The sequence below is a fragment of the Protopterus annectens genome, chromosome 1.part2 (assembly GCF_019279795.1).
Source record: "Protopterus annectens isolate FY-2018-M chromosome 1.part2, PAN1.0, whole genome shotgun sequence".
NCBI lineage: Eukaryota > Metazoa > Chordata > Ceratodontiformes > Protopteridae > Protopterus > Protopterus annectens.
The window spans coordinates 387,526,360-387,551,614 of NC_056727.1; the positions used below are offsets into that span (position 1 = coordinate 387,526,360).

The 25,255-nt window shown below is 33.2% G+C and overlaps 1 protein-coding gene across 1 annotated transcript in view; it reads left to right on the forward strand.

Moving 5' to 3' along the window:
• Positions 1-25,255, forward strand: part of PLCB1 (phospholipase C beta 1) — a 4,354,095-nt gene that overhangs the window by 1,206,472 nt on the left and 3,122,368 nt on the right. The window lies entirely within an intron of this gene.

A 25,255-nucleotide genomic window follows, 5' to 3' on the forward strand; every position in this document is an offset into this window, starting at 1 on the left:
TTAAAAAGATTTTGTATATTAAGAAAACAGGTATTATAATTATTATATATAATAGATTTAATATCTTTAGATAGTATTATACCTAAATAAGTTATCTGACCTGAATTGGGTACATATTTAGTAAAATCACTAATGAGAATATTTTTTCGTGTATATATAGGTAGTATTTTAGTTTTTTCTTCATTGAATATTAAACCAGAAATACTTTTAAAATTCATCATTTTATCAAATAGAAACTGCATAGAAGAATTAGATCCTGCTGATGTAATTAGAACATCATCTGCAAAAAGTTGAATTTTGGATGTTGTATTTTCGTCTATTTCAAAACCCTCTATGTCAGTACTGTTTCTGATCAAATTAGCCCAAGGCTCCATTACTAAAGTGAATAATAGTGGAGAAAGTGGACATCCTTGTTTTGTACCTTTAAGAATGGGTATTTTTTGTGAAATATATGTTCCTACCTTAATATAAGCCAACGTTCCTTTGTATAAATGTTCAATTAGATTTACAAATGCATCTGAGAAGTTTGTGCACTTCATTAAGGTAAACAGATAGTCCCAACTTACTGAATCAAATGCTGAACTTATATCAAGACTAATAAGTGTTAAATCTTTCTTTTTCCTATTTGCAAAATCTATTAATGTTAAAGTTCTTCTTATATTATCAAAAGTATTTCTATTTACAATGAAACCTGTCTGATCTATATCTACAATGCCGGGAATGATTGTCTTCAATCTATCAGCAAAAATACTCATAAACATTTTATAATCAACATTAAGTAATGAGATGGGCCGATATGAAGAACATCTAGTTGGATCTTTATTATGTTTTAAAATTGGCGAAATAAATGTATATTGCCAAGATGGGGGGGGTTATTAACTCAGTTTGGGCCAAAATAAAAACCTTATGTATTAATGAATATGTACTTTTAGAAAGGATTTTATATATCTCTGGTATAATACCATCATTACCCGGTGCTTTGTTTGATTTAAGCTTATTTATTTGTGTAATAACTTCTGTATATGAAATACTCTTGTCCAATAGTTTAATCTGTTGTTTATTAAGCTTTTTATTCATGTTTGTGGTTATAAACTCCTTTATTTTATCTTTAGGTTCCATGTTAATGTTATTATGGTTAATTTTGTGAAAGTGATTTCTAAATTCATCTAGTATTTCTGGTATACTAGAAACATTCTTCTTTTCCTTAGAGAAAAGATTTCTTTGATATGGTTTTGTTTATTCAACCTTTTGTTTTATTTTTAAGTCTATGTAAGTATTTGGGGCCTATTGAATAAGACAAAACTTGTATTTCTCTAAAGTTATTTTAACTTTATGAGTTAAAATTTCTTTGTATTTCTCATTTAGTTTGTTTATTTCTTCAATAACTTTCTTGTCCATAATATTTTCTTTATTATTATGTTTATAAGAGTCTAATTTACTTTGAATATCTAACAATTCCTTATCCCAAGATTTCCTTTTATTATTATACCATCTGATACTTTGTCCATATAGATATGATTTTAAGGCATCCCAAACATAAACAATGGAGACTTCAGGAGTATTATTTATGTCTAAAAATGTTTTACTTCTGAAAGTATATATTCTTTATAGTCTTTTAGTTGAGTTAAGTATGCTGGTATCCTTTTGATCTGAACATTATGAGTATTTTTTATCATGAATTCAAAAACAATTGAATTATGATCAGATATAGGACATGAAATGATTTTGGAATTAATTAAATCTGTTACCATCTGGTTAGAAATAAAGACCCTATCTATTTTTGAATAAGTTTTGTATCTGTTAGAAAAAAGGTGTATGGTAATGATTTTGAATCTATCTGATTATTAATATCATTCAAATGATAAGAATTAGCAAAATCATTTAAATGTTTTGCATTAGATGTAATTCTTCTTTTCCCTATAGTGGTAGTATCACTTTCATGTAGTATACAATTAAAGTCACCAGCTAAAATAATATCTCCTATAGAGAATGATATGATCTTATCAAGATGATGTTTCACTGTATTAATACCAATTCCAGGTATCCAATATACATTAATTAAAGTGTAAGTCTTCCCATTAATTTGTATTGTAATCATACAAAGCATTCCTTTGTCATCCTGATAAGACTTAATGGTTTTAGGAATGGGCATACTTTTATTCCATAAAATAGCCACTCCTCTTTTTTTCTGCGTGTGCTTTGAACTAACCAATACTGTATATTTGTTTGTGGCTAGTTTATCAATATCTTTTTTCAAGAGATGGGTTTCTTGCAGGAAGACTAAGTTGGCCTTATGTAAATTAATGTATCTTATTAGGCTTGCCCTTTTACATGTATTATTCAATCCATTAATGTTTAAAGAAATTCCTTTTAAAGATGTCATTTGGCATTTTTAAAACTTAAGAATCTTATGATCAAAATAACAAATAACAAGATAAGTAATGTTACATCTCCTCCTTTAGGTGTACCTTTAAATATAGCTGTATTTATTGAATCTCTTATGGGATTTTGCATAGGATTCAATTTTGTTTGTAGTGACAATGAATGTACAAAATATATTGTGGATGTCAAAACTATATACAAATAACAATGAACAAGTGAAAATAATGTAAGGATTAAACCTTGCATCCAGCCTGGAGTTATAAACTCCAACTTAGAGTAGTATTTACCACTCAAGTTAACCCCCTACCCTAAGCAGCAGTACCTCAGCTACCACTTTATCAATTTAATACTAGTTATATTTAACTGAGGTTAACAGTTTTCAATTCAATTATCTAGCAAGACAAGACTACACATTTGGTAAAACAGCATCATATAAACTAAAATAAACCTTTTTTTAAAAAACTGTTCATACTACTATATACATCTATGTAATATAAAACACTTGTATTCAAATAGCATTCAAATAATCTTGATGTTAGAAATCAAGAGAAGAGAAAATAAGTTCTAACATTCATTTAAATCAAAAACTTTGGCTAATATGATTCAGACATTACATATATTAAGATGCATCTATTTTCTGTCATGTAAATGCAATTAACAGCTTCCAAAAAACCTTGAATTGCTTGTATATGAGCATTTACTCAAACTCATTATTGTCAATAGAATAAAATATTGTATTCATAGAAATTGTTATAAATCATACTGCATAGTTATGCAGATTCTCAGAAACACTTATATACATATATACATACACACACACACACACACACACACACACACACACACACATATATATATATATATATATATATATATATACATACACACACACACACACACACACATACATATATATATATATATATATATATATATATATAAAGAAGCTAAAGAAATGCTTGAAACCACCATGAAATAAAATGAAGAATATTTATTGTTAAAACAAGAACGAGCGCTTTCACGCAATGTAAATTGCGCTTCTTCAGGTTACAAATTACACAAGATATGGCCATCTTATATAATAAAACATTAATTTCCAATTATGCAATTAAGTTGAGCATAGATTAGTACATAATTAAAAAGAAATTCAACAACAATTCAACATTGACCAAGCTAGTTCTCAGCCAAAGACCTGAAAACCACTTGAAAAGAACGATCAGAGCATTTAAAATCCTGGTAGCTTTACATAAACTAATAGCTTTTCATAAAATAAAGCCTCATGGGCAAGTTATCATCAAAAATAAGCATAGTACCATAATTAGTGCCAATATATTTCGTTAATCATTTTTAAGGAAACCATGCCCATATTTAGAAAAAGCTCATTCAGAGTATAACATCATTAATTGAGTTGCGTTGTCATATCAACAAGGTAAAATAGAAACCAAGTAAGTATTTCTTACTATTTATGCTAATGAATGCATAAATAGTATGGCATGTGTTATCATGACTTTATAATATAAAGTAAAATATGATAATCATAATCAAAACTAACATAAAAAGGAAATACAGACTTCATTTATAGTTGATGTAAATATGGCCCGTAAATCATTCCTAAGGAAATCTTGCCCATATATGGCAAACAACTGATCCAGAGCATTTCCTTTGTGAAACGCGCTTTCATGTAGACGTAACAAAACAAAACAACATAAAATAAATATCTTCTCATTTTTATATGCTAGCAAACACCTAGTGGTAGCATTATGTGCCATGAAGGCATAAATACGTAAGACATGACATGATGATCATAATTATACAAACATATTCTATGCAACAGCCATATAAAATAAAATAATGAACATAACAAAAATAAAACAACTGAGCTAAAGCTGGACTGCAGCTAAAGACTAAAGCATGTAAAAAACCTGTAGGGTCTATTTCATTTCATATGGACGTTATCATTGAAGAAAGATCCATAATAATACAGTAATAATAATGATAGTAATACGACATCATTTATACATGTTAGATGATACAAAATAGACCTCTACTATGAAAAAAATGTATAAAATATATATAAAAACTATATTGCAGACAAAACAGCTAAATTAAATTAAACTGATTATATAAGATATATAGATATTCTAGGTCAAGTAAAAATGTATGTTGGCATCTATTAAAATCAATATTATTAGAGGTCAAGATCATGTAATAATTAATTCCTAGGTAATTCCAATGCAGTGGAATACCTGAGTGTACTGGCAAACATGCCAAAATGATGGACATATTATAAACAGACCATGTCATTGTTGCTAAAATATCAACTAATATCAACAATGGATATTCATAGGACATAAATTACAATCATCAGACAAGGAACGTGAAGTACCTAAAACCTAACTATGATAAGCAGTTTAGAACAAAGCTGAAGGTCTTTATAGAGAAATATTACTTATAAAGTATGTGCAATATAACATATTGTTTATTCATTTAAAGATGTAAGTAACAGGACAGTAAATCAAGTGGGACCTAGCAAGGCTGGTCGGATATTGACAACAGTATTTAAGCCAGGTGGTATATGGGCTTTCAACCTTAAGATCCATCTAAGTTCGAAGGTTTCCAAGGTGTTCATATGGTCACCTTCCCTTCTATTCGGATCTATTATTTGTAGGACCTGGAACACAAAGCTATGTTTGGAATGGGTATTACAATGCATAGCCAATGCATTAGTAGTGCTGTTTCTTCTTATCTCGTAGACGTGGTTGTAAATCCGGTCTCTAAGTCTACGTGAAGTCAGTCCCACATAATAACTGTCACAAAGATTACATGTAGCTAAATAGATAACATTTCTAGTGTTACAGGTTGCATAGAACGTAGATTTTGTATTTAGTTCAACACTTAAAGCATTAGAACCACTCTTCTTAATAATATATCCACAAAGCGAACATTTTCCACATGGAAAAGTGCCTGTTTTCAAATGAGACCTAACATCAATAGATGTAATGTCTAATTTTTCTTTGCATAGCAACCTTTTTAAGTTCAAACAATTCGTATATCTAAAAACTGGTTTATTACTAAGTGTTTCTGAAACTGTTATGTCTGATCGCAAGATTTTCCAGTTTCCTCTCACTATATTGGTTAAATGCTGCACATCGCTAGTATATTTTATATCATATTGTATTTTTTGAGTCCCATTCTTTGTTATATGAGGTTTAAAGAATTTGACCTGGGGGGTGGCATTATCAAGTATGGATTTCAATACATCATCTATCAATTTCAAGGGATAGCCCCTAGCTATGAAATATTTCTTCTGAGTATTAATTAGATCAAGAGCATCTGAATAGTCACTACATATTCTCAATATCCTGCTCATTTGATTCCTTACTATATTTTGAAAGATATGACGTGGATGTGAACTGCTGTAATGGAGAATCCCATTCTTCCAGCAGGATTTTCTATGAAGCGTCGTTACTAACTCGCATTTAATATCTTTCTTGATGGTAATATCTAGAAAGTTAATAGTAAACTTAGAAGATTCATAGGTAAATTTGAAAAAAGAAGTGGTGCTATTCATATAGTTGATGAATGAATTTAGAGTAGCTTCATCCCCATTCCACAATATTAGAATGTCGTCTATGAAACGTCTATATAAGACGACATTTTCAAACCTGGGATCATTAAATATATATTCCTTTTCCCACTCAAGAACAACAAGGTTGGCATATGCATTAGCACAGGGGGTGCCCATGGCCACCCCCCATGTTTGTGCATATACCTTGTTTTCATAGAGAAAGATGTTATTGTTCAGGACAAGGTCCAGCATACAACATGTATTCATGATCTCAACATTATCAATTTTTAGTTCTGTCATGTGAGTTCTTATTGCATTTATACCATATTCATTAGGGATATTGGTGAAAAGACTCTCAATATCTAGGGTTACTAACCTAGTATCATATTTTATATTATTTTTCACCACGTCCAATTTCAAGTCATCCAACAATTTAAAGGAGTCAAGCAGTATAGTAGGTATTTTCTTAACAAGTGTTCCCAATCTAGTTTGTATATATAAAGATATATTTTGTGTTACCCAGTGATCACCTGATACAATGGGACGCAATGGGGGTGGATGTTTGCCCTTGTGTAACTTGGGCAACCCTTTGATAATAGGTATCAAAGGAAAATCTATCATCAAGAAGTCATAAAGAGGTTTGTCAATGGATCTAGTCATTAACATATCATACAGAGTATCAGAAACATACTGTATTATTGATTTTACACACGATTTGTCTATTTCCTTATAGGCACTATCATTGTTCAGCATGTTCAACATTAGTTGCTGATAAAAAATTGTATCCATAGCAACATATATACACATACACACACACATACACACACATACACACACACACACACACACACACACACATATATATATATATATATACATTCACACACACACACACACACACATACACATATACATATATATATATACATATGCATACACATACACACACACACACACACACACACACACACACACACACACACACACACACACACACACACACACACATATATATATATATCTGATCTCACTGAGTTGTGTCCTTGCTGAGCACTATCCTACTTGCTATCCCTACAATAAATCTGTCTGCTTTATACAAAATAATGCACAGCAAACACATTTTAGTAACCAGATTTTACAACCATGCTATACTACTGCTTTAAAATATATCACATGACAATTTCTTCCAGAATAGAGTTATAAAATTATTTATGCTTGTCAGTCAGATGAATTAAATGAGTTATAGTAATGTATATGTTTGGAACATAAGTTTTTAACACAGATTATTAAGCTGCTGTTAAGTAGATTTTCAAAAACACTTGAATAAATGTTTCATTTTCTATGCCTTCTAAAATAAGACATTTACTTACTACAAGAAACTGTATCATTTAAACTCATTATAACTGACATATTTTATGAATTATAACATAGATATTTAAGTAATTATATAAAATAACTCACATTTAGATGTTAAAGAGTTCATTTTCCTTCACATAGTCGCATTTGCATCATTTCTATTTCCTGGTAGAGTGTTATTCCTGAATCTGTGATGTGTCAGTGTGATATCTAGGTCAAAGGTTAGACTAACTGCTTTCAGCTTCTCTGTGAGAATTCTGAGAGTTGAAGCTTTTGAAGTAGCTCATGGACACTGTGCATGAGACAGCACATATCCCAGATTGTCTCTCTTAACATTTTGGTGGGAAACTTATTAAAAACTAGTGACAAACATTCATTTAGCAGTGTAAATGCATCTAAACATGACAAAACCTTCACAATGTATTTTACAGGTTATTACAGCCTCTATGTAAGTGAAATTAAGCCCAAAATTATTAATAAGTAATAAAACTCAATATTTTTGTCCCAACTCAATTTTTATGCAAATCTTATTATTTACTGTGTCTATATGATCAAAAGCATTTCTATATATTAATAAAGAAAAGAAAAGAGAGTAGAAAATAAAAGGGTGTAAGGCAGAAATAAAAAAAATGTAAGAGAAAGCTATAAGAAGTATATACAATGGAATATTACTTACTGTTTATATTAATAGAGTTAAAAATAAAACATATTATTTACTATTATTTAGTTCTAATTATTATTAGTTAAAGCATCACAGATTATTTACAAACAAGCATAAGCAGTATAATCAAGAAAGTATAATTAGGAATAGCATTTGAAGAACATATAAACTTTTACAAGGAATAAATATGTTATTATTCTATTAATCATATTTTCATTACTCTTCTCTCCCTGCCCTCCCCCACCCTTTACCCACTACATAATCTAAATAGAATGTCATTGTTTAAACAAAGAAAAGAAGAAAAGGAGAAGAAAAAAAAAAAAAGATAAAGAAAAAAATGTATCAAATTACTGACCTTACTTCTCCTTTTCAGAAAGAGAAACAAGTTGAATCATAGCTTGCCATTAAATCTTCAGATATTTTGACTGGTTATGAAACAAAACATTTCTTTGCACACAGAGAATAACTTTGATTAAATCTTTTTCAAAATATTTGTGGCTTCTTGGAAATGCAGGAACTATATTTAAAAGATTAATAATGAAATAAAATGATGAGAGAAAAAAACATAGAGCAAATCATTTGTTTTTTAGTCTCTTCTTCTTCTCTGAAGTCTTCCACGAAGTTTCAGTTGCCAGTCTCTTTAATGAAGGACTAGCCCATTCCATTTCCTCTGTTTTATCCAAAATCTTATTTTTTGATAAACAGTAAAGCAGAGTCTAAGTCATCGAAAATTTTAGGACCATCAGGAAGGAAGATTTTAAGCTTGGCAGGAAACAGAAGGTATGTTTTAAACTGTGCTTTTTAAGCTCCCTTATTAGTGGCAGAAAAACTTTTCTTTTAGCTATTACCATGGAAGAATAGTCATTGTCAAAACGCACAGTTGTCTCATTAATCTTAACAGGAGCTTTAGCCCAAGCAGATTTAAGAACCATCTCTTTATCAAACGATGATAGAAATCTAACTATAACTGATCTAGGATATTTTTTGTTAGAGTTAGTATTAGCTATAGATCTATGTGCTCTTTCGATACCAAAAGAGAATGCTTCTGGTAAGTCTAAAGTTTTAGGGAGCCATGTTGTTAAAAAAGAAGTAATATTATTACCTTCAATATTTTCTGGCAGTCCAAAATCCTAATGTTATTGCGCCTAGATCTATTTTCCAGGTCATCCAGCTTTGTTTGTAAATGTGTATTTTGTTTCAGCAGAAACTCAATGTTGATTTCCTCTTCTTGGATTCTATTTTCCATGTCATTCACAGCTTCTTCTATGCCTGTCATCTGGATCTTCTGTTGTTGCAGGTCTATATGTAACAAGTCTATTTGTTTTGTAGTTTTTTCTATGAAGGTGTCTATTTTAGTATCCATTTTATCCATCTTAGCAGTAAGTTGCTGGATTATAATTATCAGAGACTGAAGTTCTTTCTTGATGCTGGAATCTTGAGAATTTGTCTTGCTGGAACTCATTTCAGACTGATAAACTGACAGGAAAATTTCCAAAGTGATTTCTGACAGGAATATTGTTAAGATTTCCTTTCTTTTTTAGATATAGTTCAAGAACTATATAAAACAAACATATTAGAAAGAAAATTACTTCAAAAATTAATTTTTTAAGTAATTAATTCCTGTCAGTGTAATGAAATTGGTGGAGCTGAAGAAATCTGCTGCTATCCTGTGTTCATCCTTGGCCACGCCCCTAATTCATGCCTTTTCTTGGTTTACGTATGCCGCTTATTTGTACAGGTTTTCATCAATTTTCTAAAGTATTTATTATACCTGTATGGATTATTGGTTATTTTTCTTGTCATAGGCTCTATTAGTTTGGTCATAACTGCTTCTACTTTCTGTTGTTTAATCATTGTGCTAAAATGTTTTGCACACTGGAGTTATCAAAAATAATTAACAACTGTTCTAAGCTCATAAATAGTGTACAAATACACCTTTATTTTCTCTATAGCATTCTGTGGTTTCTCATCTTTTTGCTTTGTCAGATTCCCCTTACTCTGCAGTGGTTTAACCTTTGTTAACCCCTCTAAATAATTCTAATTGCTTCATTTTGATATCTCTTTCTGTTTTACTTCAACACTGTTTTAAAACCCATTTTCATTTTTATTTTGTCCCACTCACTGGTTGTCCATTGCAAATAAATTTCCATCTTCCCTAATAACTCTCAAATCACTTCCACTACCCATTCCTTAAATTCCTCTCTTTTTAATAGATAAGTTGGAAATTTCCAGTGTCTCATTATTTACTCCATGACCTTGCATTTTTATTGTAGTTTTTATTGTGTGTGTGCCAAAGCTGTCAGTTAAATGCCTATATTCTTGCAACATAAAAATTATATCCAGTTTAGTTGAATTATTGTGCTTTACTGAATTATATATAAAATCTGTCTGATTTCTACTACTGAATTCACATCTTCCGTGCCAAATATCCTCATTTATTTCTCAACAATCTACCTTATTATTTTTTTTTATATATTTTCCCTTCTGGGTCTGTCTGATACATCCTCACTGAAAGCTGACTTTTTATCCCAATTGTTTTGAGCTCCACAACAGCATTTTTGGTGGAATACCAATTCATGCCAGAGTAGTCCCCTGCCAATAGCCCATTACAACCACAAATCTACCATTATTGCCTTTTTTTCTCATCTATCACTACTGGAGCCCATCTAGCAATCAGTATTATTACTCCCCCATTTCCTTTGTTCCTGATATTCTGCTGAATGCCCATTCTGAAATCCTTTCTTTACAAATTCAAATGCTTATTTCTATCCAAATGTGCATACATTACTATTAGCACCCTACATTTCTTATTATAATTTAATATGCTTGGCTTTTTGTATGTACCTATAAGGCCATTTACATGGGTTCATAGGTTCATAGGGATACCCTAGGCTAGTTGCCATTACGGGCCATTTTAAGCCTAACCAATTTCCCACTTTGTGCTCAAAATAACCTATCCCAGTTTGTTATAAATTGAGCTTACCCATACCATGGTTGATAATTATATATTACCCCAATAAGTATAACTGGGATCACATGATAGATAATTTAAGGGAAACCATGCATGGGATAAAGCATTTAGGAACTGCCTTTGTCTAGTAATAGTACAAGGGACAGTCCTGAGGTAAATTTTCCATTTCCTGTCCATAGCTCTAAGTTGTGCATGAAAAAGGACGGGGATGAACTTTGTTTTATGTAGCTGGGGAGACCATTCCAAACAATTCTGTTGATGTTATAGAATAGGTTTAAATCCCTAGACTGAGTATCTTTGATGTCATTTGACTTGCTGAAGTGCAGTAAATCTATCAGTAATGGGTCATAGAGCATGCCTTGTATACCAGACACAGATCACAGGTCACCCCTTACTAGTCTGTAGGATACTGAGTATAGTAACAGAGCTTTTAATCACTCAATGCAGGATACGTTGTTTAGGTCTTGTATCCATTTAGTAAAGTTTTTCTGTGGGAATTCCACTTGTCGCATGTGTCTGGATAAATACATGCCAAAGGGGGCATTATATTCAATGGTTGGCTTATTGAGGGATGAGTAAAGGGGGCAATGACATCCCCAGGTCTAGTCACAATCCCTTCGTTTACAAGCAGTGCAATGTAGAAGGACATTCTTACAACAATCGACACATGTTGGTCAAAAGTTAGGTCACTGTCCACATAAGTTCCCAAATCCAGAACAAGTGAGTCAACTCTTAGTGGTGTATTGTCAGTGTGGTAGTTCCCTGGGGTAACTGACTTCCCAAGGGATATAATACTAAATTACTAGGAATGGAAATTGACAATAACCTGAAATTTGATATTCACATTGCCCAATCCATTAAAAAAGTTCTCAAAAAAAACTAGGTCTCCTATATAGAAACAATAGATTTCTGACAAATAATACAAAAGCCACCATTGCTAGAACCCACCTCCTCTCAGCTGTCCTGTAGGCCTCCCCAATCTTAACCAACGTCTGCAAGACAGGCCTAGCCAAACTTAAAGCCTGTTACAATAAAATCTCCAAGTTTGCCACTAATGCCTCATATAGGTCATATCGCTACTCATCACTTAAGCAGCTCACTTGGCTTGAACTCCCTCAACTTCTTCTCTTTAATCAACTTACCTTCACCCACAAAATACTCTATCAATCAGAAAAAACTGCAGTCAAAGATATCATTCAGCCATATTTGTCCTCAAGACCACTTGACTCCAGCAACAAACTACTTCTACGTACCACCAAAGCTAAAAAATTCAGCAGGTGAATCACTATTTTCCAACTAAATCTCCAAACACTGGAATAATCTACTTAACTCACTAGTGACTATTTCTTCAACACTTCAATTAAAAAACTTGTAAAAATGCACCTTACTAACACCTGATTCTGCGCTTGCAACTCCCCTGGATAACCTATTCCTCCTTTTCACTCTGTCATTACTTACTCTACTAGCATGATCTACCACTAATGGTAGTTTCACTTTAACTGTACATAATCATTTGGATATATCCACTAAATGTAAACAACCATTTTGTTATGTAAATTACTGTTTCTGTACTTATTGAGTCTAAAACCACTATCTTGTATGTATTTGCTTCTCACTTGGCTGTATTTGTTTCTCTATTGTATGTATTTGTTACTCTTGGAGCTTTTCTCCCCAGGCTTCCACTGAAAAAGGACCTGTGTTCAGTTGGACTTTCCCGGTAAACAAATATAAAATAAATAAAATAATAAATAATAATCATTCCATAGTAATATCGACAGAGTAGCCATTTTGATAGCAAGCTATTACTCTCGCATATTACACACGACAGTTATCTTGGATGTGTATTTCCAACATTTGGTTTACATGCATACAGTAATGCTTGGCAGGCTGACCTTTTAAACAGTTGCTTCACCTCATCTCCATTTGGACCTCCATCATATTTTTCATGACCTTTTGCTTCAATGAAAACACTCAAACAAAAAAAATCTAAATACATTTTTAGAATCTGTGCATCCCTTTTAAATTGGAACAATCACAAAAAAACTATATACAGTTTCAACAAATGAAGTTTATCCCTCCAGATTGGAACAGTTGCCCCAACTTGATGGCTATACCCCAGGTATTACTTAATATAAAATAAAATTAAGGTTACCTATCCTAAAGTGCATTTTAGAGCAGCTGTTCTCATTTACACTGATTGCTATATATTCTTTTGTTATTTCTTTTCCCGACATAGATGTGAAAACAGCTTGCAAGCTTCCAGTAAATACTGGCCAAAGAGCTGATGAATGTATCACCTGAGAAAATTGCTTGAGAAGCAAAGTTAAGGGGTGTCAATAGCTCCATGACTTCATGTCTCTTTATTTTGGTAGCAGCCAAGAAAACATTGACGACCTTCTTAAGTGAGCTAATTTATCTCTGACCTACCAAAAGCATGAAGGAACTATATTCAGTTTCCAGGCCAAACCATACCAATTAGTTTAGCAGGTTGTTGAATTTTTAGCTGAAGTAAGTGGCATCTCTATTTGCTGACAAAGGCAAATAAAGTGATTTGTGCCTTTTTTTTACAACTGCTGCCCTACTGCCAATAATATAAAAATCAACTAAATTATGGCCTGCCACCTGCCAACAGGCTGTTTTGTTGCCAACACCAATGAAGGGCTGTGCTGGATTTTTCAAAGGTGGCACTAGCCACTGCATAGCCCGGAACATGGTCATATTGAAATAAAATGTGCCTTCAAAATTCATGCCTTTGAGTGTTTGCTCCCTGACACAGGTATGGAGCAAGCAAAAAGTGACCTCGATGTCAAAATTTGCTATCAAAGGGTATCATAATTGCAACAATTCATCTGACCTTATCTAATGAAGAGAATTGTGCCCTTTCAGCATCATTACTAATACAAGCCCTTGCTAGTTTGGTAAAGGAAGTTGTGGGAATACAAAAAATCCTAGCTCTGCTGCAAGTTACTGCACCCATAACTAAGTCAAAAAAGTGTAGACCTACCCTTGTCTTGTAGTGCATTTAAAAAGAAACCCTCCAGATATCAGTCACCTGCCTATTTCTACAAATTAATCTCTGTAAGTGAGTCTACTTCAATGGCAGTAACTCTAGGAGGGATTGGAAGCTGCACTGTCCCAGGATTGGCTGCAGTCTGTTCCTAGATTACTAGCTGTCATACCCCTCTGCAAGACCAGCTTTTATGTTTCTTGGCTGGTCATCTATTCTCTCTGAGGTCACCTTCCATTGCTTGGATTCTCCTTCTCTTCTTCCATGCAAGTGATACCCCCTTCAGCTGATCTTGCTCCTATGAAAGCTCTTGCAAAAAGACAGAAGCATGTACTTTTCTCTGTATTGGCAGAATTTATAATCTTATGCAGTTCTTCCTTTATGCACAAAGCAAAATTGATTGGTAACATTGTTTACTTGACAGGACATAGTGAAAGTTCTTTTTGGGTTCCTCTGTAGAAAAGGCTTGTTTTTTTTTAAATCTTTTGTTTTAAAGTTTGTTAACCAGGTAGGTAAGCTAGTCTGGCAAACCCTTTAGAGCCACGATCTAGGCTGTAGTGCACTAAAAAAACATAATCATTGCATTGCGACCTAGACACAGATTGAAACAACTGAGTATTTTTCATAATGATGATGCACTGAATCGACAGAATTTTTTACCAAAATCACAACAAAGCATTACGCATAAATGAATTACAATACAAGTTTTCAGTTTAAACCTGCCATAATGTAGCCTGCTTAAGAAGATGGAGATACTTCTGGTACTTGACCCTAATGCAAGGAGTGCCCAAACTTGGACGTAATCCTAGTTAAGCAAAAGCAGGATATTATCTTCCTGCTTGCTGTGACAAACATAACAATTCGTCTAGGGTGTGGTTTATTTGAGCTGAAGCCTATAGTGACATTACAGCATTGTTAGGCATTCCTGTCTGGCCTGCTACTGTTTTTAAGTGTACTTACATTTATACTGTAGCTACATGTAGGTACTCTTGTGAACTGCCATTGCAGAAGCCATGGTGGAGTTAAGTGTAACAGGAGACAAACAGCACTTAAGATTGTACACTTGCACAAACTGTAAGACTGACCATGTGAAGCCATTGTACTGCAGACTCTATTGAAAACATTGTGCAGTTTAAAAAGCAGTAACAGCAGAGCCATGTTAGTATATTGGTTAAAATCTGAAAAATATGGAAAGAATCAGAAAAAAAAGTAAGGCTAAAGCATATGAAAATAGGTGAATAGCAAATAGACTTTATTTACAAAACGTATCCTGGATCTCTGCGAGGGACAGCAGCTTAACAAATGGCTCCCACCCTATAATGGAAGACAGTACATAGGACTAATTGTGTGTAGCCATTTGTATCATTCCCAGAGACAGTACCTAAATACTGTATGATTAAACAAGTCATTTAAAGAGAATTGCTCCCAGATTACTCCTGAAAAGAAGCATTTGTATGGTGGATCTCATCAATTTAAGAAACAAGGAAAACAAACCAAAACATACATGCATAATATTGGGGTGTGTCACATGTAAAATATAATGGTTAGGCCTTAAAAGAAAATCAGTCCAACTATAGAAATAAAATAGAGGTAAGGCTCCAGGTCTCTTCGGAGAATTTTATTGTCAGGTTACACAAGAAAAAAGAAAATCAAAATAAAAAAAATATATTTATTATTTCTTCATATGAATATATATATAAATTGACAGTTTATGTGGTACTTATCTTACTGTGAATTTCTTGCAATTATAGTAAAAGTCTTTACTGTGAAACAGATTCCAGCTTCATGACCATTTTATGTCAGGAAGGGTGGGAACTGCCAGGCAGATAGCTGGAAATTCCTTTCTTAGAGTTCATTTTAGCACTTAGTCTTTCTGTGTCATTCTCTGTAGAGGACAGAAATATTCAGGAACTCAGCTCTGGTACATAAAAATTCAAGTTACACCTTATTAACGTTTCCATTTTAATCTACTTGAAAGAAATGTGTGGCCCTGCCAAACCACTTAAGCAGTCTGAGTAAAATGAAAAGTCATATCTTTCAGTCGTCATAATGCATAATTTAAATGCTGCAGTTTTTTGTTGCAGCTCACCTCTTTAACACAGAACTAACTCCATTTTTCAATGCAGAATGCAGAGTTACTTTAAAAATATGGACAGATTTCTACTTAAGAACATTTGATAAGATAATGACTGTTTCATATCTATGCCATGTGTTGTGTTAGACAACAATTAGGAGTCTTATTTATTGTGTTATGTGAAATAATTCAAGTTTGTAGATAAGCATTCATCACTTACTGTGATTCATATCTCAGCCATCTAACTGGTGGTACAAATGGTGTTTTTTTTATTATCTCATCAGACTGCAATTATAGAGAAATAAGACTGTTCACATAGTAATTTGTTTGTAGAATAGTATTTATCAGTCTTCAATCAGAAGTATTTCAGAGAAAGAATATGCTTTTGTGGATTTATCTGTGTGTTTAACACAATTCATTAGTCTGTAGTTTGCTTAATCTGTACTACCATACACTCTGCTGTAAAGAGTCCTGCACACATTATAAACTGACCTACACAGATTTAGCTTACAAATCAGTCATGATGGTTGCCTTGCAACTAATATGACTGCAGATGTTTTTTCTCAGAGTGTCTTAAAATCAATACTGATAGATGCTAATGTAAACTACTGGGATTTCACTAAAGCCTTAGAAAATCCTGACTTGGAAGTAACTCTTTTCAGAGATTCACAGACATACTAGTAAAACAACTTTACTTTTGTTATCACAGACTGACAACAGTGGACGGTATTTGAGGAAATTAGGAGTTAGTAAGACCTAAACCTTCAGTGTTGTCCTTCCTAGCATCAGAAATGTCTAATAATGTACCTGTTAAACCACTGTCTTTCATCATAACAAATAACCTAGACCTCCCTGACTGATTGAGGGCTTCAATAAATCCTTTCAAATATTCATCATCTGTTGTCTTCATGTGTGGCCTATGTTAGGTTTATGTAAATCACTTCCTATACCTGCCATAACTAAAGAAGGGAGGTCATCCTGTACTGCTAGTATATCCTTTATTGACTTTTTTTCTTAGTTTTTTAAGAACCAGTCCTTTCTCTGAGGACAGCGGGTTACAATTTGTTGATAAGTCCTCTTCCCACCATCTTGATTGACATGCTAAGGCTGCGCAAGACTTGTTGAAGGTAGGTCACCAAATAAACGTTGTGCTGGTGCAAAGATAGCTGAGACAGATAACTACCTTTCATGAAAGTCCTGGATGGAGAGCATTCATTAAATGCCAGATAGATTATAATGAGAGAGAGAGAGAGAGAGAATATTAATAAATTATGTAACATCCAACCAACAAGTACCCATGGAGTGGAACCCCTGAGGAAAAAGTACCAAATAAATAGCTATGCCTTGCTTTAACTAAACAACTGAGGAAAGCGAAGGGTATGAGTTAATTAAATTGAAATTACAGAAACAAAACACACTATTTATTAAAGAATAAGGCAAAACAAACAAAAAAAAAAAAACGATTAAGGAAGCAAACCTAGAATCTTTGAAATAAAAGGCAAGAACTCAGCCATTATGCTTATTATGTTACCAAGACTATATCAAAACTAAACAACAAATAGTTGATTATATAGAGATGAATAAAGCACTTGGGAAGCAAAACATCTAATATCCTTATTAATGTAAAAATGCAGATATTTTAAATGTATACACATTCAATTTTTTGTTTAAAATCACCTTACTGAGATTGAATCTGTATTACTAGAAAGAAAACAGACAGGCAGGAAGAGATCTCTCATGAGCTGCCCTAATACCTCAATTGAGGTAAACCAGTCAAGTAGTAACCAGAAATTTTTTTAATAAAACCATCGGCATGAACCAGTAACCAGCAAAGCAAATGCACCGACAGTGAAATGTAAAACAGAAGTAGCACATCAAAACAAAATAAAGGACGGCTGTCCAGTATCAACAAGAAAAATGAAGAAACATGCCTTTAACTGACTAAAATTTTGCAGAATGTCCATATTATTTGGTCTAATTCTCATCAATTAATTTCCTGACAAACCTTGAGACTTAAGTCAAAATAATGGATAGCATTTTAACTTCAGTGTTTATATACCTCAAAAGTGCAAATTAATGCCAAAGTTATTTAAGTGCTGTGCTTTATATGAGCAATATTTACAATTCTGACCATTAACTTGGAACTAATACCCCCAGTATTCTTCAACAAGAAGTAAATTAGACATTTTCTTTATGCATAAAAACAGAATTACTCAGGTTACTGGCACAAACAATGCACGTATTAGAACATCAACTAAATCTAGCGAATAATGAATTGCTAATCACATAAGAATATGCAAACCATCTTGGAGATGGGAACAACCAAAAATGACTCAACTGCCCCTAAATGATGAGACTAAGAGGAACATAAGACACACCCAAAGCAATATCGAGGATCCAGGGAATTCTGTTCTTGAAACCTTGGACAAACTTAAAGATGAAATCAAACCCAAACACCACCAGGGAGAAGGAGCCACCAGAAAGTAAATGACTAACAAAGCTATAATGACAGTAGATTTCTGGGTGAAAAAATAACTGTAAATGCCCAAACAAACAGAACAAGAACTTCCATTGAAAAGAGGTAAACAATTTAAATAATGTATTTGAATACTGCCAATACACAACCTTGAGCACAGCAATACTGACTGGTCCGGACATGAAAACGGTTGTTGAACTGCTTCTCTGAAAATACAGTGGAGTCCGCAGTCCAGCATTTAAACTGGGCAACCTTGAGTGATCTGATAGCAACCTCAAGTCAAATTCGGCCCAAAGAAAAACATATTTGCTTGGCTATATATATATATATATATATATATATATATATATATATATATATATATATATATATATATATATATATATATATATAAAACGAACTAGTGAAACAACGCCAAAAAACTGGAAGCCACGAAAACAAATGGTAAGGTAATCCACAAAGTAGTCACAGTAGTCCCAAATTAATATCCTGAACGTAAGTTTATTTTCATAAAGACAAACGTTTTCGTTACTGACACTGAAAAAGCACCACAATTTAAACTTGCAATCACGTCAATACGTAAAACTAACATCACTATAGTTTACATAAAAACATTACTACATTTAATTTAATATACAAAATTATAAAATGTAAATCAATTACTACAAATATATATTTTAATAGTTAGTTAAAAAGCATGTTAAAAACAATAGAAGTATTTTAAAATGCTGTTATGAATGAAAACTGCTATTCACTGTTTACTGTTAATAAGTTACAGCAAAGTGTCTATGTGTGTACCCAAAGGCTCACGGAAAAGTTTCATTTTATATACACTAGTTTACCACATTATGTGTCTTCTAGTGTTAGTCATGTCATGTGTTGTAATTAAAACAATGTCGCATCTCTTAGGTTGGACGAAAAAGGAAGACTATAATAAATAATTGTAAAAGCTACATGTTTTAATATAGTGTACGTTATACTATCCCAGAAGAATACATGTTCATTAATTTAAATATTTTATTGTAAGAAAAAGTTTTAAACATAATTAAGGACAGTCAATGTCTATTGTTATTTATATATACCCATAGTTAAAGGTCATTTGGAAGTTCCCATAGACAACTTAATAAAATAGAAAGTAAAAAATATATAAGTACTTTCCACCTTTATAATGTACATAATTGCTTATAGAGTGTAAATATAAAGTACATGTATATTATCTCAGAAGACTTTTCAATTTTAGTACACAGGTTATATTACAGTTTTCATTCAAACCAGGTGTACTAAAAGCATCCAAAGTGAGTTGCCACTCTAATTCACGTACCTCTAATAATAATGGAAAAGGGCCCCCTCTAATATCAAAGGGGACATGGTCTACAGCTAAGAAGTGAAAACTGTGGCCAGGGTATAAACCAATATGTTTTGCCAAGGCGTTTTCACTCTTATTTTTTATTATGGCGTAGATATGTTCGTATACTCTTTCACGTAGTTTTCGATCAGTTTTTCCTACGTAGAAAGCTGGGAAACAATCACAAGTGGCTAAATAAACAATAGATCTTGACTCACAATTAAGTTTGTAATTTATAGAGTATTTTTTGTCCCTAATAGTAAAAGAGTTTGCAGGTTTTAAATAACCGCACCACTTACATGTGCCACAAGAGAATGTACCCTTACATCTTGTGAACGTGAAATAATCTTTTTTGCTTTCCAATAACATTTTGAGGTTATTCTCTTTCTTGTAAACAATAATGGGGTTAAGACCTAGTTTTTCTACTAGTTGTTGATTGCCCTTTATAAGGTGCCAATTCTTAAATAAAATCAGTCTGATTCGGTCAGAGTCTGTGTTGAAAGTAGTAATAAAACTAGTATTGTAACTTCTGAACAATTCTATACCCATTTGAGCTTGGTCTTCCGAGATGCTTATGTCCTTATTGTTAACTACTGTATTGGCAGCCTCAACGTGGGCGCAACATTCATCTTTACTTAATAATGGAGTATATATTCCTTGTTTACGTTTTAGTTCAACTTCTTGAAATAAAGTGTCAATAAGCGTTAAAGGATAACTTCGATTAATAAACATCTCCTTTAGTAAAAAGCATTCTGCATAAAATGCTGTGTCTAGGGAACACATTCTTGCAGCTCTAATAAACTGACCTTTAACTATGGATCGTTTTTGTTTGAATGGATGTGCACTTGTAAAGTGCAAAAAAGAATTACAGTATGTAGTTTTCCTGAATATTGTCAAATAGTATGAGCAACCATCAGTGTCCTTACTTAGTTTTATATCCAAGTAATCAATTTCTTCAGTGTTAAAGTAATAAGTAAACTTAAAAAAATTGAGTAGTAAAGTTAAAAAAATCAATCAAAGAAATAGCTTCAACTTCTTCGCCTTTGAATAAAATAAAAATGTCATCAAGGAATCTTGTGTAATATTTGATCCGAGACACAATATGAGGGTTGTTAAAAATGTAGTACTTCTCCCAGTAAGCAACAAATAAGTTTGCTACACTGGTACCGCATGGTGAACCCATTGCTATACCTTACTTCTGTAAAAAATACTCTTTATTGAAAATAAAAAAGTTAGAAGTCAGAATAATGTCTAACAGTTCAGTGACAAGATCAATTTCTCTTTGAGTGGCATTCAAGTCTTGCAGCATTAATGCTATCCATTCAACAGCCTCAGTATGTGGTATAGAGGTGTACAGATCTACCACATCCACTGTTAAAAAATTACAGGAAGCATCAAACTTGAGACTGCTGATGTTGTTAAGAAATGTCCAAGAATCCTTGCACACTTGTGGAATTAACTTTAAATATTTAGAAAGAATGTTGTGAACTAATTTTGCACATGGATATGTCAAAGAGCCACGGCCATCAATAAGAGGTCTCATAGGTGGATTGTGTTTGTCTTTATGTATCTTCGGTATACCAAAAATTACAGGGATTTTTGGGAAAGAAATGTCAATAAAACTGTAAGTGTCTAAGTCAATCTTAGCTCCAATAAAAATATCCCTAAAGTAACCCCTTATTCTGGAATAAGTGACATTCATTCATTAAGTGAAGACGTGGCATAGGCTGGGCTGTCTAAAACTGACCTCATTTTCATGTTGTAGTCTGTGATGTCAAAAATTATGAGCCCTCCGCCTTTATCTGGTTTAATGACTCTCACTGGGGATGTGCACAAATTATTAAACACTACTTGTTGAGCTTTAGAAATGTTAGACTTGAACTGTTTTTTACAATGATCAGATAACTGATCAATATGTTTTATATCTAACTCACAAATATTTTCAAATAACAGTAAGGTAGGATGCAAGGGAGGGTTAAAGGTGCTCATAGGTTTCAAAGTTCTAGATACTGGAGGGGCTACGTTACTGAACAAAAAATTCAAGTTCAGTTTTCTCACATAACATTTCAAGTCTATTAATGTTTTTGCTAAGTTAAAACTTTTGCTTGGTACAATGGTGTTCCCTTTGGATAATAATTCTATCAGTGTAGGTTCTATATCAATTGAAGAAAAATTGTAGATATTAAAGTCTCCCTTTATATTAACCAAAACTTTAATTTTGGGACCTTGATGTGGAATGTTTTCAACCATCACTTTTGGTGGTTGTTCCAGTTCTTGTTCTTCTGATAGCGAGTGTTCCGGACTCCTAAACAATTTTTCTTGTTGGAATTTGTGTGAGAGTTAACATCAGCAATATTCACTTGTTGGTGTCTCTGGGAATTGTTGTTAGCTCAAAGTCTGTTGCTTCATCTAGGTTTTGCAATGGATGTTTCTTGTTCTTCTTCTTCCATTATGTCATCACTTATTGCATTAGAAGTAGAAGGGTGAGATATTGTGTTATCATTAATATGGGGACTCGTCAATGGCTTAGCTGCACCAGAACTAGTTTGCAATTTAGGATAAGCATTGCCAACCCTATAAGCTGTTCTGTCACGTTCTAGTTTCTTAGTCTTGTTAGATTTAAGTTTTTCAACGAGTGTGTCGATGCTAGAAAAAAAAAGACTATAGTCATATTTATACCTAATAAAGTCCAAGTCATTTTTAATCGAATTGTCTAAGTCATTAACTTCAGTTGTAATCAATTCAATATGCAAAGAATAATGTTTTACCATCAATTCAAGCAATTGTGCCCCTTGTAATTCAAATAACGCAACTAAGTCATTGTAAAATACAGGGTCAGGAAGCAAACCAGTTGGAAGGAAGGTGCACCGAAGACCCTTAGGGACAACATTTTCTTCCAAACATTGCTTAAAATAAGCTACCTCAAGTTGTAGTTTTTTTAATTTCAATAACTTGCCATCTAACATTTTCAGCTTTTCAGCTATAACGTGTGTACTCACAGGTAGTGGCTCTGTACCCACAGCCGGTCATTCCTGGTTGGATGGAAAAGTAAAATTAAACTTTTCTATGTTCTTGATCCAGTCTTGAATCACAGGAACACCAATAAGCGCCGAGTCTGAGTCACACACATCGGAACTGCAAGTCCGGTTTGCAGTTTGAGCATAAGTTCGCTGACCCTGTGGTGAAGGCAGAAAACCAGTTGTGGGTTTACTACTAGTAGAAGCATTCGTAGTATGTGGTATGTTACCGTTGTTTTGAAGATTATTAAATCCGTTAATTTCCAAGTGTGGATGCTGCCCAGCTGACCCAACTTGTTGTCCTGGTGGAATCGAGGAGACAGTTCCGCTACTTGGCGCATAAACAGGCATCTGGTTAGACTCTGGAAGGGGTGCCTGTATGTTGTCAGTTTCTCTTTTGTCAATTGCATCTAATCGAGTTGACATATTCTCAATGCGTTGAGAAAGTGAACGTAATAAAGAAGGAATGTCCATAAAATCTCCTTGGCTGTCTGAACCAAGTAGGTTCGGACTGTCTGGACTAAGAGTGGTACCTGAAGCCATAACAGACAAAACGAACTAGTGAAACAACGCCAAAAAACTGGAAGCCACGAAAACAAATAGTAAGGTAATCCACAAAGTAGTCACAGTAGTCCCAAATTAATATCCTGAACGTAAGTTTATTTTCATAAAGACAAATGTTTTTGTTACCGAAAAGACAGTAACTTCTTCAGAGAAACTGACACTGAAAAGCGCCAAAATTTAAACGTGCAATCACGTCAATACATAAAACAAACGTCACTATAGTTTACATAAAAACATTACTACATTTAATTTAATATACAAAATTATAAAACGTAAATCAATTACTACAAATATATATTTTAATAGTTAAAAAGCATGTTAAAAACAATAGAAGTATTTCAAAAGTGTCTATGTGTGTACCCAAAGGCTCACGGAAAACCTAAGAGATGCGACATTGTTTTAATTACAATACATGACATGACTAACACAAGAAGACACATAATGTGGTAAACTAGTGTGTATAAAATAAAACTTTTCCGTGAGCCTTTAGGTACGCACATAGACACTTTGCTGTAACTTATTAACAGTAAATAGTGAATAGCAGTTTTCATTCATAACAGCATTTTAAAATACTTCAATTGTTTTTAACATGCTTTTTAACTAACTATTAAAATATATATTTGTAGTAATTGATTTACGTTTTATAATTTTGTATATTAAATTAAATGTAGTAATGTTTTTATGTAAACTATAGTGACGTTTGTTTTACATATTGACGTGATTGCAAGTTTAAATTTTGGCGCTTTTTCAGTGTCAGTTTCTCTGAAGAAGTTACTGTCTTTTCGGTAACGAAAACGTTTGTCTTTATGAAAATAAACTTACGTTCAGGATATTAATTTGGGACTACTGTGACTACTTTGTGGATTACCTTACCATTTGTTTTCGTGGCTTCCAGTTTTTTGGCATTGTTTCACTAGTTCGTTTTGTCTGTTATGGCTTCAGGTACCACTCTTAGTCCAGACAGTCCGAACCTACTTGGTTCAGACAGCCAAGGGGATTTTATGGACATTCCTTCTTTATTACATTCACTTTCTCAACACATTGAAAATATGTCAACTCGATTAGATGCAATTTACAAAAGAGAAACTGCAAGATACAGGCACCCCTTCCAGTGTCTAACCAGATGCCTGTTTATGCGCCAAGTAGCGGAACTGTCTCCTCGATTCCACCAGGACAAGTTGGGTCAGCTGGGCAGCATCCACACTTGGAAATTAATGGATTTAATCATCTTCAAAACAATGGTAACACACCACATACTACGAATGCTTCTACTAGTAGTAAACCCACAACTGGTTTTCTGCCTTCACCACAGGGTCAGCGAACTTATGCTCAAACTGCAAACCGGACTTGCAGTTCCGATGTGTGTGACTCAGACTCGGCACTTATTGGTGTTCCTGTGATTCAAGACTGGATCAAGAACATAGAAAAGTTTAATTTTACTTTTCCATCCAACCAGGAACGACCGACTGCGGGTACAGAGCCACTACCTGTGAATACACACGTTATAGCTGAAAAGCTGAAAATGTTAGATGGCAAGTTATTGAAATTAAAAAAAACTACAACTTGAGGTCACTTATTTTAAGCAATGTTTGGAAGAAAAGGTTGTCCCTAAGGGTCTTCGGTGCACCTTCCTTCCAACTGGTTTGCTTCCTGACCCTGTATTTTACAATGACTTAGTTGCGTTATTTGAATTACAAGGGGCACAATTGCTTGAACTGATGGTAAAACATTATTCTTTGCATATTGAATTGATTACAACTGAAGTTAATGACTTAGACAATTCGATTAAAAATGACTTTGACTTTATTAGGTATAAATATGACTATAGTCGTAT